Below are 15,000 nucleotides of genomic sequence, written 5' to 3'. Positions count from 1 at the left end.
TCCAACCCAGCTGATTCTATGATTCTGTGGTCCTTGTTTAAACACAAGTAATAGCAGAGAACAAAGCTGAAGTCTTCTTGCTTCAAAATCCCACATTATGATCGCTGCAGTCATCCTTTCTTTGAAATATACCAAAACCTCTTCTCTTCTCCAGATGAGGCATTAAAATAACAGGATTATTTTATCCAACTATGTAGACCAATCAGCAGGACATCTCATAGACCTTTAATAAATTAAATGTTTAAGTAAAGTGCCATTTTCTTGCTTACACTTTAGAGAAGGAAAAACAATTTTAACTTTTCTGTTTTCTGATGCCAGCCAGAAGCTTTCCTTTCTTTTTTTTTTCAAATATTTTTTTTTTTTTTTTACAAAGCTTTCGGGACTTCAATGTAAACTAACATTTTCCTGAGTTAAAATGGAACAAAATCTGAGCCAGTTTGCTCTATCTAAGCTCAGGGAGACAATACAAAAGGCTTTTCTAAAGAGTATGAAACAAAGAATGATTCTGGGACTGGTAAGGATGCGTTTTTTGTGCCAGGTTTGAGCATAGGCTAAAAACAATACTACACCTCATCTCTAAGAACCACTTATATAAGATACAAAGGAATAGCGTAAGAGAAAACACACAGTTAAACTCTTCCAAAGATTTTCCCAACTTTTGGAAATGGCTCAAGGACCACCTGAATCATTGTCTCTGTATTCAGTGGCAACTGGGTGCATTACTACTCCCACCCCAATGAACTTCAAGTGCTTTTTCAACCAATTGAAACTTTTAGCATCTGCACTATACTGCAGAACAACTACACGCTATATGAAAAAGTATCTTACTTTTCTTGAACACACACACTCTTTCTCTTTTAATGCCTTCTAGTTCTTGTATCAGGAGAGACTAGGAAAAATCATTCTGCATTCACTTTTTCCATGCCACTCATGATTTTACAGACCTCCATCACATCACCTGCAATCAAACTCTTTTCCAAACCACAGTCCTAATTTACTCAGTTGTTCCTTTCATGGAAATCACTCCAGATCTTTGTTGGCCTTCTCTGAATCTCTTCCAAGTCTTTTTTGAAATGAGGGGACTGGGGGGAAAATAGAGGACAAATGGGGAGGGAGATGAAACCAGTATTGTACACAGTATTTAGGATGCTAGATGAACATGAATTTATACAGAAACAAAATGGTATTTACCATCTTGCTCTCTGTTCTTTTCTTTCCTCGAGTTCTGTTTGCCTAGAGCACTACTGAGCATTTGAGCACTGAGCAGTCATTTCCAGAAAGGTATTTATCATTATCCAAGAATTGTAATTTTATTCTTCCCTTGTAAGTCAATACACACTCTATATACAAAATTAGGATTGGTTTTTCAGCATCTGCCTTACTTCACATTACTTGGCAGAAGATTTCATCTTCCAGTGTTAACTGACAAGTCCAGTCAGTATCACAAACCCTATCTGCAACTCTTCTCAAGCAGTTCCTGCTTTTACCACCCCTGAGTAGCTCAGCCCTGCAAGCTCTGCATTTCAGATCATCAGCTGCTCGTGTCTGTGCAGGGAATAGTGACTGCTTATTTTTGCCCGTTTCCAAAATTTTTGTAGCTCCTGCGAAGAAGTTAAACCTAACTGTACCAGAATTCCTGGTACTTTCATGGAAATACTAGGAATCAGACAACAACTCAAAAAGTTGCTTGATTCCATTCTCACTGGCTCTTCAACAAGCTGTTCCAACTGTATGTTCTGGCGATGACTTATACCTAATTTCCACTTAAATTTCAACTTAAAAATATCTTCCATAATAATTTCAAAAGTTCTCCAAGGCTATTTCAGGCTTTTTGTTTGTTTATGTATCTTTTTAAGATGAAAGTTCAAATCCTTTACTTCATTTATGGCAGAGACCTCTCTTCTTTCACCATTTTTCCAGCCATATCACAATTTCAATACTATCCCACTTGGTGTAAAGTCCACCAAAACACTTCCTGCTGCCCTTGCACAGCAGAGCTTTTATGTCTATGTTGCCAGACCAAAACAACTGTGTGTGGAACTTCATGCCAACAGCAATGCAAATTGCTTCCTAAAATGCGTGCTCAAGTCCATAATGCAGGAATTGAAAGAGTCTATTAAGATAAGCAGGTAGATTCATTTCACCCAACTTTGATATCTAAAAGCCTGATAACCAGTTTAAGCTGGTCACCCTATGATTTGTTTATAGTAAATGAAGGAAGAAAAATCATCTCCAAAAACCAATTCACTTAACAGATTTCGGGATGAGGCAAATCCTCCCTAATCTAGATGCTCTTAATAAAATAAGGGGGGTTGGAAACAGTGTAATTAGTGATCTGATCACTAAGTTTGAGTTTTATCGTTTTGTAGATTAGCAATGTAAATAACTACATATTTAATACCGCACAATGAGAAAATTTCAAGAATTCAAAAACCTGTGAATTTAATTTGGTCTCTTGCACAACTGTTGCCCCAGCAGTCCTAGTACCGCTTTCCTTGTCATATACAATTTATTTATGACAAATACTTCAGAACTAACATTATAAAGATAAGACACTGCTCAACAAGACTGAGCTACTTCATCAGCACATCCTTCATTGTGAAAAATCCTAACTTAGGGCACGACCTAACACAGACACCTGACCTGTGTCTTCTGAAGTCAGCAGGCACAAATGAGCCTCAAGTGAAAAAGATAGTCCTTGGCTTTGGTTTTGCAAGTGAAGCTCACATTTATTTTTAAAAGAGGACGGTGTTTATCTGTTGCCTCACATTTTTTAAATAACTCAGTTTTGACAGACTTGGAATAACCTTCTACAGAAAAAAAAGCTACTTAAGGATAGCAATGAGATCTTTGGGCACTCACTTATGTGAGTACCAAGAATATCATTAGAGCCAAGTGAGGGAGAACAAAAAAATTTCTGGAAAGGATAATGAATCATCACAGATCTTCCATTAAGTTAATTTTTAGAGACAAAAGCTATGCTCTGTATAGAAAGTTGTTTATGTCACATTTGCTTATTATGTGGCATCTCTACCTATGAAACATCTGGCAGCAGTCTGACAGAAGCAGGGCCTTCAAATACACAGCCAGGCAGGGGGAGATGCAGAGGGTGTCCTCACCCATTCCAAACCCCTCCTGTTAAAGAGTGTAATTGTTTCAGCTGTAACTATGAAAAGATTCTGTGTGCAGGAAGAGAACACTCATGACTCAAAACGTATTAAATGACTACATTTGAACTTTGAAACAATTTATTATACTAGAAAAACAAAGCATGGAAACTGCCAGACAGCAAGATACTTAGGGAATGCAAGTGCAACTGAAAAAACAAAGCCTGGAATGGGAGCATCATCCCAGCTTCAGCTGAACAGAACACTCAAAAATAGACAAGCATCAAAATAATGCACAATAAAAGTAAATGTGTTTTCTGCCACCTTTTGGCATTTTTAGCTAACAATTAAGAAACAAAGGACTACATCACTCACAAGGTACTGCTTCCACTGTCTTACAATGGAATGCACAGATGGTCCCCCTAAACTACTACTGACTAATGATATTTGAAGTGAGTTTCTTTATGCAGTTGTACCAGTCTAATGCAGTCACTGTTGAAGAAAGCACTGGGAGCTTTGCTGGTCACAAAATACAGGTGCTTAAAGTAAAAAAACGGTAGGATAAAAATAACCATTCAAAATCAACAGCTTACTATTATACTTGTTTTCAGCTACTAAGAAATCATGATAAAAACATGCAAGTTTCACTGAATAGTACATATTGCAATAAAATATATTTAAAAAATGAAGATTTCTAAGTATTGCCTACAATAAAAAGCCCAAACACATTGCATAGATACTAAATGTTCCTTCAATTCATATAGAAAACAATTAATATCATTTGTATAGACTTCCTACCAGTTATAATTAACATTAAAGAGGTCTTTTCTTCTTTGTCACCTCTCTATTCAGGCCTTATTTGTTTTTGTTTGTACTTACTATCTGTTAATCTCTCTTAACATATGACAACAATAACTGTTGCTATTATGCATGGAAATTAAACATGTAGATAACTGTGTGAAGGGAGCTATTTTTGAAAAAAAAAGCAGTATCAGAAACATGTAGGTCTTTATGCCTCTTGTTTTGCTTTGATAATTAAGCCATAGCCTTGATTTGTTTTAAACAAAAAACTTTTCCATGGCCATGCATGTTGCAATCAAATTCAATACATGCATTATGTTCTGATTCAATCTGTTCAAGTGCATTATTGTTAACTCTTATTTGATCCATGCCTGTCATCTTCACTGACCAAACAAAACCAATCCTTCATTTCCCAGCAGCTATCACTGAGTCTGTAAATTAATTTGCAATAGATCAAACAAAATCATAATAGGAAACCTTCAGCTTTGTTCTACTTGGTATCTGCAGCACTGTGGGAAATGAAATACAAGTTGATAGAGTGTGGAAAAAAAAAAAGCAACTAGCATTTCCAAACATTCTGCCTACAAATGCTTAGTTCATATTAAAATATTAAAAGTATGCAAAAAAACCCCTAAAACAAATGCAAAATATAAAAGAAAATCCCTCAAGAGTATTATGTCCATGAACTGTACCTAAAGGGGAGAAATTTGCAAGTCAAAAGTAATTTTGTTTCTTTGTAAGTCTGTTCTTGAGAATTAGCCTTTTCCATTCTAGTGATCAACAAGCATTAGAAATATTACCCCAACATACAGAGGCAAGTGGTTTCAGAACAGCCTTTCAAACAGAAGTTGCAGGAGTCAACAACACACATTCATTTAGCCTTATCTTAATAGTTTTTACAAACTACACTTCACAATGTAGCTTGGCTGCCTGCTACAGTAGAAAACTGGATGTGCTTCTCTAGGACACTTCAGTTCTGCATCTGTTCCTGCCTTTGGACAGTCTGGATGCTAAGGCACTACAACACTTTGGAAGTTCACATGGAATGAAAAAATGTGGTAGTAAAAAGCACAAAGCACTGAAAATTATTCACAAGTCACTATCAGTTACTTTGGAGTTGAATTTAATTGTAATTTGTGCTTGCTTCTCTACAATCTTTCTCCCCATTGAAGACAATTTTAACACGGGCTTTAGATAATGGGATCTTACTGGATGATGTCCAATCTCCAGATGGCTGGGAGACCTGACCTTGAGCATATTACATTCAAAATCCATGGCTTCAGCATTGCAGAGACGAAATTATCACCTTAAATCACCAAACACACCAGAAGGGAAATGTAGGAACCCAACCCGAACTACTGTCCAAGTCAACCAGCATAAGCTTGCTGTTCATGTCACTGATCAGCAAACCAGTTTTTGCAAGGCTGAATGTGAGAGACAATGCAATGAAAACTTTCTGATCAGGACATCATAGTGAGTCACTAATCAGGCCACTTTAATTTCACACTGACCTCCTTTTTTATACTACTCCTACAAAAGCATATTATTTTCACTCATTCCAAGACCAGAAGCTTCAAAACCCATTTTCCTGCCAATGTCCATTATTACGGATAGCATTTCCTAACAGGAAAAATCTGGCTGAAGTGTCTTTAAACCCTCTGGAAGGATGAGGTTCCAATAATATTGCATTACTGGGTACACTATCGAACAGATAAATACCCCCATGTAACGTTAAAAGATAGATGATTTTATGAAATAAAATTAGGCAGTTCATCATGGCAACAGAGGACTTGACTCAGTGGCCTGAAAGTTATCAGTTTCAATCGCAATAATTGTTCCACATCACAGGTGTGTTCTCCCTCTCTGTGTCTTCTGTAAATAGCTGAGTGTGTGGGGAACAGATAGACAAACTTTCCTTAGTGGTAGACAGCATCTCAGGAATTACAGCCAAACCCTCTGTTTGCACATTCTCTGGCAAGTGTTTTGACTACTAGTAGTAGCTACATCTTTAAACATGAAAGGTGGTATGAATATTGACTTAAAGATGAGCTATTGCTGTAAAGTTAGGAAAGTTTCTCTGTTGTGTAACAGAAACCAAACTACTTTCAAGTAATTTCAATTCCTAATCTGCTTTTTTGCCCGTTTAGAACAAAGAAATACTCTAGTAATAACATTGATACAATCCAATGCATTTGCACCATCCTAGTGAGACAGCAGCAACAATTAATATCTGAATGACAGTGTGAGAACTAGTGTCACACACTGGAATTTTCAGACAACGCAGACTTGGGTGACACCTGCCTGCCACTGCTACAATGCCAAGAACAAATCCCCTCAGGTCAGGGATGCCATCATAAATAGTGAAACGAGACTTCACCAGAAAACTTTACCCACTTAGCGATGTGAATCATAGAATCACTAAGGTCGGAATAAACCTCTAAGATCATGGAGTCCAATTGCTAAACAAGTGCCCCAAGTGCCACATCCACACACCTTTTGAACACTTCAGGGAGGTTGATTCCACCACTACAGTGAAGTTTGGCATATTTTAGGTTCTTGAGGCAACATCCCACTTTTTTCATGGGCAAATGTACCTGATAAAAACCTCAGAAGACCACTCTTACAAAGAAACAAATTCTACCGCTGCTAGACATAGGAGAGGCATAGACTCATTAAATTTTTGAAAGGGGTTTTTCAAGATAGAGGACTTGATGAGTCTGGGATTGGCGTAAACAGAAACACACTATTCTCTTCTGAAGGAAAAGTAACACTTTGCAGTGTCCTGGTGCCTGTCTGCTTTGTGTACTTTCTGTAGCTGCTTCCAGTCAGCTGCTTTATCCTCAATGTCCTTCCAGAGCAAGTACAAAGGCACATAAATAGTTGCTTGATTGATCTTACAGATGGAGTAATTTATTGGTGAGACTACCACAGTAGACTCAGCGTAGAACACTTTGATCAGGAGGACTCCACACACGTGACACCTTAAGACATTTGACTTTGTCAAGTCCATGCATCTCCTGAGAGCCTGCACAGAGACAGCCATTCCTTTGGAACTTGTAGCTACTAATACAAACAACCTGGAGACGAGATGATCTCAATTTATAAAAGACTAGGTCAACATATGAAAGGACCACCTTTCATATGTTTAAAAACCTACCTCTTGGTCATCCCCCTCTTTGGGCACGGGAAAGAAAAGAATAAGTAAATTCTTCATCAAGGTGAAATTCTAAGATAATTTTGTCAGAAAGAAGTTTGAGGGAAACAAAGAAGAATATGGTGTCACTCATAAGAGTGTCATATATGGAAAATGAACCATCAGGCTTCCCTTCCTTCCTCACCCCCTAACAAAATGATCACCATCAGAAGGAGCCTTTATAAGGAGCATCTTATCTGTTCTGGCATTTTTCCTATCAATGACAATCTTCTTGATAAGGAATAAACAGGCACACTCTGTGAATCATGCAAACCAAACAGAACAACTGGAGTAATGGAATTAGAAGCAATCAGTGATGCAGAATTCTGGGCCAGCAATTTTTTCAGGATCCTACAAGGTTTGATATTCCACAAACCAGATACGAAGCACTAATAAAAACATGCACCTGTGGGACCATGAGAAGGATCTCATTTTATCTTTCAAGGAAATCTAGGGGACTTGTAAAGCCTCTTCAATTAGTAAGTTCGAACATATTTAGATCTCAAAGCAGTATATGAACAGACATTGTTATTAAAGTACTAGTCACGCCAGCCTTCTTTTCCACTTCACCAAAATTTTAAAAAGAAATTTCCAGAGAAGCTCTCTCTACTTATTTAATATGTTACCATAAGGAGATCCAATTGCACTAAGTCAGAAGCCCTAATGCTAGGTTCAAGAGATCCCTTCTAGAGAAGAGGTTATGTCTGAACTCCATCCTAGAATTTTAAAATGTAAAAGAATTTCACATTGTGTGCAAGTTCTCTTGAACCATCAGGCATAACTGAAACTTTTAGGTCAAAAACATCTTAAAACTAAGTTAAAATATTTATACTCCAATTTCAGTACGTAAGACAAAGATGACCTTTGAGAACGTTTTGTTTCAAGGTTTTATACTGCTGTCCTAACTAACATTTAATCATCTCCAAATAACAGATTCCTTTGATATTTTCCCAGACTCTTCAAATAGATTGTTTTACAAAAAAATTGGGTCAAGAGTCTACTATTGATGCTGGCTGACTAGAGCTTTTATTTTTTTATTTTAAGTGGGATAGGTACCATGTTAAACATGCTTTCAAGCTTCTTATTCTCAAAGATATTGCAGCAAATGCTTAGAATAGTAAAGCACCTTAGGTTTGTTTAGATTTCTTTATAAATTTACCCTACAGCTTAAACCCCTTACCCAGAGAATGCTTACTTTATGTTCTCTGGTATTTTGTTTTGTGTTGTATACATTTTGTATACATTTGTTTGTTTACATTTGTTGTAATGTAAATTTTTTTAGTAACTATTATAGTAACAACAACTGAAATTAGTTCCAGAAATTAATACAAAAAGCTAACTATAATGCATTAAGAGATCTGATCATAGATCCAGTGTTGTATATGACTTTTCAGATGACAAGAGAAGGACCTGTTTTATCAACTCAACTCTTGGTCACCGACTTTGTACTAATTTTTCTTTTTCTATACAATAAATATCATATGTAGCTCCTCATCCAATAAAAAATAGGTTACATTTCCCACTATGAGTATTTTTAGAGTCTAATGCTACCTGATCATCCAATTTAGGGCAAATGTAAATAGTGGCCACAGCATTTCACACTCCATTTCATGCTACCTCACTTTAATGGAAGATGAAGATACGATTTCAATTTCTTTTCTAAGCATTTCCTTATTTTCAGAGCTTCTTGAGTTTTGGCCTGTATAACTGATCAGAGTTTAGCTGTGGGATGGAGTGGATAACAGAACTCTTACAAAGAAAGGAAATTCCTTTCCTGGATGGTTCACTCTACTCCTCTTGAATTTAGCATTATCCAAGCTGATGAACAGATAGACAAGATCTTCTAGGAAAAATACAAAACTTAAATGAAAGATGAAACAATGAGATATGCTTTTAAAAGTGTATTACTTGAAAGCAGTACAGATACTGGAGATGGTTGGTTATATAATCCAGTATTATTATCACAGGAAGCACACTAAAGAAAGTTATCAAATTGAAGCATCTCAGCTAGTAACTTCCTACTGGAAGGCAAATGATCACTTCACCACCCAATGCTGGTAAAAGAGAAGGACGCCCTCTCCAAAATACTTAAACCTCCTGCTCTCAGAAACATTCATCTCTCTTGTCTCAGTTCCACACTGGAAAACTGCCAGCCCAAAATGACCCAAAGGCACCTGGAGTCAATGGAACCACACCACTGAAGGACCAAATTATGAAGGTCCAAACAACTAGACAAACTGCAACTGAAGGCAATGTAACTACACTGACTTGCCACCTTTAAAGCAAGCATGAATGAGGACACAAATACTACCTGAGTTTCTTAGAACACAGAATGTCCTTTTATCTTGAAAAAGCTGATGATATGGTAACAGTAAAAGCACTGATGTAGATTCCAGGTGGCCAGCTCACTTAAGAGAAGTGAAGCTGCCAACTGCGCTGGTCTAAAACACCCAAAGTTTGTATTGGATATCATGGAAAACAGACATTAACTTGAGAGGATTTAGGCTACAACAAAATTATGTCCCATAGCATACTTTTTAGGAGTCCTTTCACGCAAGGAGTACTTGCATGCCCTCACAGTCCTATCAGCAACGCACTGCTGTTGTCATGCAAAGTCAGCCACAGAATATCATCTGCCTATTTACAGGCTACTGAAAATGATACAGAGTTTCAGGAATGGTATTTTGTAATTTTGAATACTCCAAAATAATAGAACTTGAATTGCATTCTAATCCAGATCTGAGGGGTGGGGGGGTAGAATCGAGGAAACCATGAAAGACCAAAAGAAAATTTCATATCAATTTTACCATTAAAAGTCTCGGAAGTGTGTGTATGTAACCAAAGCAGCAGATAACCAATGAGAAATGCACCCTTACCCAACCCCTCAAGAACTCAAACGCTCAAGCTAACGTAAAAGATGTTTTAAAGAAACTTACCAAACAAGACAGAAGTGAAAAATATCTTGTAGGTCAATGTCAGAGTTTTACATGCTATTAGAAATTGATTTTCTTTTAAAAAAGACACCTTTAAATGTACAGTCACATGTCTTTCATATAAGTTATTTGAAACTTATTGATCTCATTTGTGCAAAGACCAGGCTCTGTCATCAGCCTGCTGAAAGAATAATAGAGCACTCCAAACCCTTATGACAGATTTGATGCAAACAGTGGCCCTCATTTAAACACATGTAATAGCACCACAAGTGGACAAATTCCAACTTTAACAGTTGAACATTACAAACTAAATTAGCCAGATGTTCTGCTTTACTTCACATCAAATCCAATACCCTGGTCTTCTTATCTTCAGTAAATAAGGTTCTAGGCACCAAAACACATGCCCCTAAAGATTAAAAAGTAGAGCATAAGTGTTCACAGGCTGAGATACCGCTCACAAAGAGAAGCAGCTATTACCAATAATTTTATTTCACTTAAGACAACCTGAAAACAGCTAAATTGAATTTTGAGCAAGCAACTGAGAGAAGAAATACTTAAAATGACTTCATACGGAAAACTACGAGAAAAGGATCAGTGAAGGATGTCTTATGTATTTCTGTATTGAGAGCTAAAACCTCTAGAAGGATATTTAAGTCCACTTTGCCAAAATACTCTCCCTATTCATACAACTCAAAGCAAGCCATACTCTTAGGGTACAATAGGTCATAACTAAGTACAGTACCTTGCCTCAGAAAAAATTTTGCTTTGTCTGTCAACTGTCAGCAAAGCATAAAGAGCTCATACAGCCCATCCACTATTGCTTGTTAAAGAATCTAGCAACATACAAATAGTAAGAACTCAAAGATTTCTTAAAAACCATGCCTCTGGTTACAAAGCTAAAAACACCCTCCTCCCCCCACTTCTTCCACAAATCTGTTTTCTTCCTTCTCCACTCAAACATTTGTACAGTCCTTGAATTTTTTCCTGTCTCAGACTTGTCATGGCGAACTTCCTGCAAGACATCAGATGTAAAATTAGAACAAACAGAGGTTTTGCTCATGTACGTGGCAGTTACAGTAAGGTTTGTCAGCTCCAGTGTACATCTCAAGTTGGTAAAGAGACAAAAAGATTGTTTGTGTGAAACACCTTTGCAATATGGTTCTGAACATCTCTAAATACTGAAGGAGTTAATACAGTTCTGAAAACTTTAAAAACTATAAAGCACATACATGGGTAGGCGAGTTTAGAGGAGCTCAAAAGAGTGAAAGGTAATGGCAGAGAAAGTGGTCTCAACAGTCTGGTCACCTTAAACTAGAGAAGTTTAAAGCATCACTAAGCAGTGTTTGTTCATTTAAGTTTAATTATTTTCTCCTTGAGAATGGCACTAATGAAACTGAATATCTTTCATGGTTTCGAAGAGCAGTCTGAATGGTCTGTAAACAGGACTGGGGGCAGAAGAGAGAACTGGCTGAGCCAGGGGGTTGCTAGGTGATGCAGAATGTAAACCCACAAACTTGTTCAGGTTTACTTTGCTTTCATGCTGCTCTCACACAAGCTCTCCAAAGTTTTAAGAATTAATTTCCAGGTAGCTATTTAAAAACAAAAAGTAGAAATAATTAAAAAAGGAAAAACCCTTAATCCTCTTCACCTCTTCCCTCGCTCCCCCTGCCACTCCCAAGAATAAAAAAGGAAAGACGAAAGGAAATCCACAGCATTAAAGTGCAGAAGACCATTCCCTCTATATATTTGTAGGTAATTGTCGAGGACTAGCGATTATGAAGAACTTTTAATCTTTTCAGACTGATTTTTGCTTTCGTAAATGTAAATAAAAATGAATTCTGGAACAGTGGGCCTTTAAAATACTCAAATTGAAAATACAGTCTTATTTACTAACATTTCCACTGCAGATTACAAAAGCAAACTTTTCAGTATAGCCATGTGTTTCTACCTCCATCCTTTTCAGAGCTGTGGTTATTTTTTTTTTTCCCCCTAAAGTATCTGATCAGAGATTGTCCGGTAAGAGCACTTTATTAGATCATCAGTCAGAGGGTTTTACAAGCACCAAGAGCTATGGGCTCAAATGCAGCACATCAGTTTTAATAGCTGAAGGTCTAATAGTAAACTGCAGATACTGCTGAGAACTTTCCATGCACTGAACTCTTGAAAAGCACCATCTCTCAAGCTTAAATGCAGCTGCCTCTTTCAATGCCGCAAATGGGTAAATTTGACAAAAAAGCCACCATTAAGACTACATGAAAGGCTCAAGACAACATCCTTTCAATGCTTTGTACTTCAGTAATCAGATGTACTTACTCACCCCCTCCCCCAAACCCGATCAAGAACTATTTCTGAATGGTAGGAAATAATTCCACTTTGTACATCTTTTAGTTAATCAAGACTTTCTATTCAGCAATTTGACCTTTTGTTCAAAACAGGATTATCAGTTTTTTCGCCAGTTACCAAGGGCGACTCGCATGGTGAACATAATTGCAATAATTTGCAAAACACCATGGCAACCCACATTACAACTAGGTAAATACTGGTCTTTTGTGCTACATTGTTATTTTCAGAGATGCTGAAGTCAAAGAACGAATGACAAATGAACACAAAATTTATATTTGCTTTGTCTCAAAAGAGAAGAAAATTGATAACAAGAATTGGGGGGAAACCGACTACAGCTGTAATTTCTAACTTGATTAATTAGGATGGTAACAGTCCTTAACAGTATATTCAACAAACAGCCCTGACTTAGTCTCTCCACCCACCTCTCTCTTTCTACACTACTACCACTAACCCCCCACCCCAGACAAATTTTTTCAGCTAGGAGAACAAACAACTCCATTTGCTCTTTTCTTCAACTTAATGGAATCCTTAATTACAGAATATTGTTCTCCTGCTCTTCATTACACTGAAAACTGAAAGTGAGAGAGGAGGAGGAAGCCGGTGCCAAGCAGACAGGGTAGCTACAGTCATCTCCTCTGCCTTTGCTTTTTTTGTCTGTAGCAGACCTAAAGATGAGATGGCATTTTTTGTGGGTTTTTTTTTTCCTTTTTAATATTAGCAGCTGTTGTACAGCAAATAATTAAGTAAACTAGTGCTCGAGTTCCCTCCTGGCAGCATAAGTAAGACATGAAAGCTTAAGTCAAGTCATGATTAAAATCCAAATCAGAGAGGAAGCAGCTGCTTAAAAAGAAAAAAAAACACTCTTAAAATTATCAGATTGGGTGGTTTCTAATGGAATACCTACTGTACTAAAACATTTGCCGATGAATAGTATTATAATACATAATAAACTAATAACTTTAAACTTATTTTCTTTACAATTGCAAGGAACTTATAAGAAAAAAACTGCTGAAAACAGTCCAATACATATTACTGATCAACTTCACAATAAATTCGCTATTTATTACTGGAGCACGGGCTCTGTACTGAAACATTTATTATGCCATAGTGAGATGATTGAATGGTTGAGAGCTTAATTTTCATGATATCATTAATAAAAACAAGTCATGTCTCTGTATAGACCAAATCTTGTCATTAGATGTATGCATATGTTTCTTGTAAAATGCAATGGCACCCTTTAGCAATAGATTTTCATATACAGAGTAGGTGAAAATATATTAAGCTCAAGAAGCATGCAATCAGAAGCCCATGTAATCCTCATTTCAGTTCCCTGTACGTACAAATCATGTGATAATTTACAGTTAAAGGATCACATCTATATTTTAATTCTCATTAAAGGACTGGACTGCCTTTACAATGGCTTGTAAAGTGAATAAGACTTTGTACTGGGAACACTGGAGAGTATGTAGTAAAATGAAAGAAATGAAAATAAAGTGCTGAAGTCCAGTGACTGTGGTCCCAGGGAGCTGAAATGCACTACTGCCTCTACACAGATTCTCCATGTGGCTGGACAAGTTACTTCCAGTGTATTGAATGGACTCACAGGCAATGATCACCTCAATAATCAGTCTGTTCGCAGTGAAATTTAAAGGTCTATGATGCTCAAGTTTGAGTAGACCCAACTGCAACCCGAAAGCTCTGCTTCAGGCAGTTACTCAGTACTACACACTGAAAAAACAGGTCCTTTGATTCACAAATTGGGCACCCAAACTTATGGACATGTTTGTTGTCCGTTCCCCAATGCCTCATTCCTCTGAGAAATAAAAATAATAATTGCCCCCTAGCTTAAAACAGCTCTTGTAAAGATGCTCTTTAAGAGCCACTTGATCCCACAGTGAAGTGTGCCACAGAAAACTCCATGGGAAAATAAATAATTCTAGGCAAAGTTTCAAAGAGAACACTCGATAAGGCAGAGAGCATCCACTATGCAATGGAGAGAAACAAATACAGACCGGCTGCTCATCCAACAAGGGCTGTCCAACCTGTGGGCTGCAATGTACAGAAAAAAGGGGAAGGGTAACATCAAATATAAATGACCTGCATTACACTTAAGTAAGCAGTATTCGTTCTGGGATTTCTTCAACTTTCAAATGTCCAACTTTGCAGTATCAGGATCTCTCTTCTATTTTTAAAATAAAATATAAAAAAAAATCCATTCTTCAAAATAGGGTTTAAAGGAAGACACGTATTTTGCTTCCTGAAATAAACTGAGTAGCCCATAATAACAATTACTTTCTGCATTCTCCGCAAGCTACACATTTTGCCCAGTATTTCCCAATAGTAGAAGCAAGCAAATACTTGGGAATTTTCTCATGTTTTTCTTATTAAACCAATCATACTCAGATATAATTGCTTGGGTTTTGTGTCCAAATTTTAACAGGTAACCTTCACCCATGCCTGCCTCCTGATGCTATGTCAACCTACCTGCCCAGCCAGGTGCTTATCCAGCAGATACCACATTTGAATATTCTAATTCAACTAGTTCCACTCAATTCAGCTTCTTTGCTTTTTGTTTCATCTACATCCACCCAGGTCCAGCTCCAGTCTCATGGGCCATGTTCTA

General features: G+C 37.1%; 1 protein-coding gene across 3 annotated transcripts in view; it reads right to left on the bottom strand.

Moving 5' to 3' along the window:
- Positions 1-15,000, bottom strand: part of POLA1 (DNA polymerase alpha 1, catalytic subunit) — a 195,300-nt gene that overhangs the window by 67,529 nt on the left and 112,771 nt on the right. The gene's annotated exons all lie outside the window — the stretch shown is intronic.

The sequence above is a fragment of the Lepidothrix coronata genome, unplaced genomic scaffold (assembly GCF_001604755.1).
Source record: "Lepidothrix coronata isolate B3197 unplaced genomic scaffold, Lepidothrix_coronata-1.0 Scaffold135, whole genome shotgun sequence".
In the NCBI taxonomy this organism is placed as follows: Eukaryota; Metazoa; Chordata; class Aves; order Passeriformes; family Pipridae; genus Lepidothrix; species Lepidothrix coronata.
Note: the sequence above shows the minus strand (reverse complement) of the source record. Positions and strands in the feature narration are given on the sequence as shown.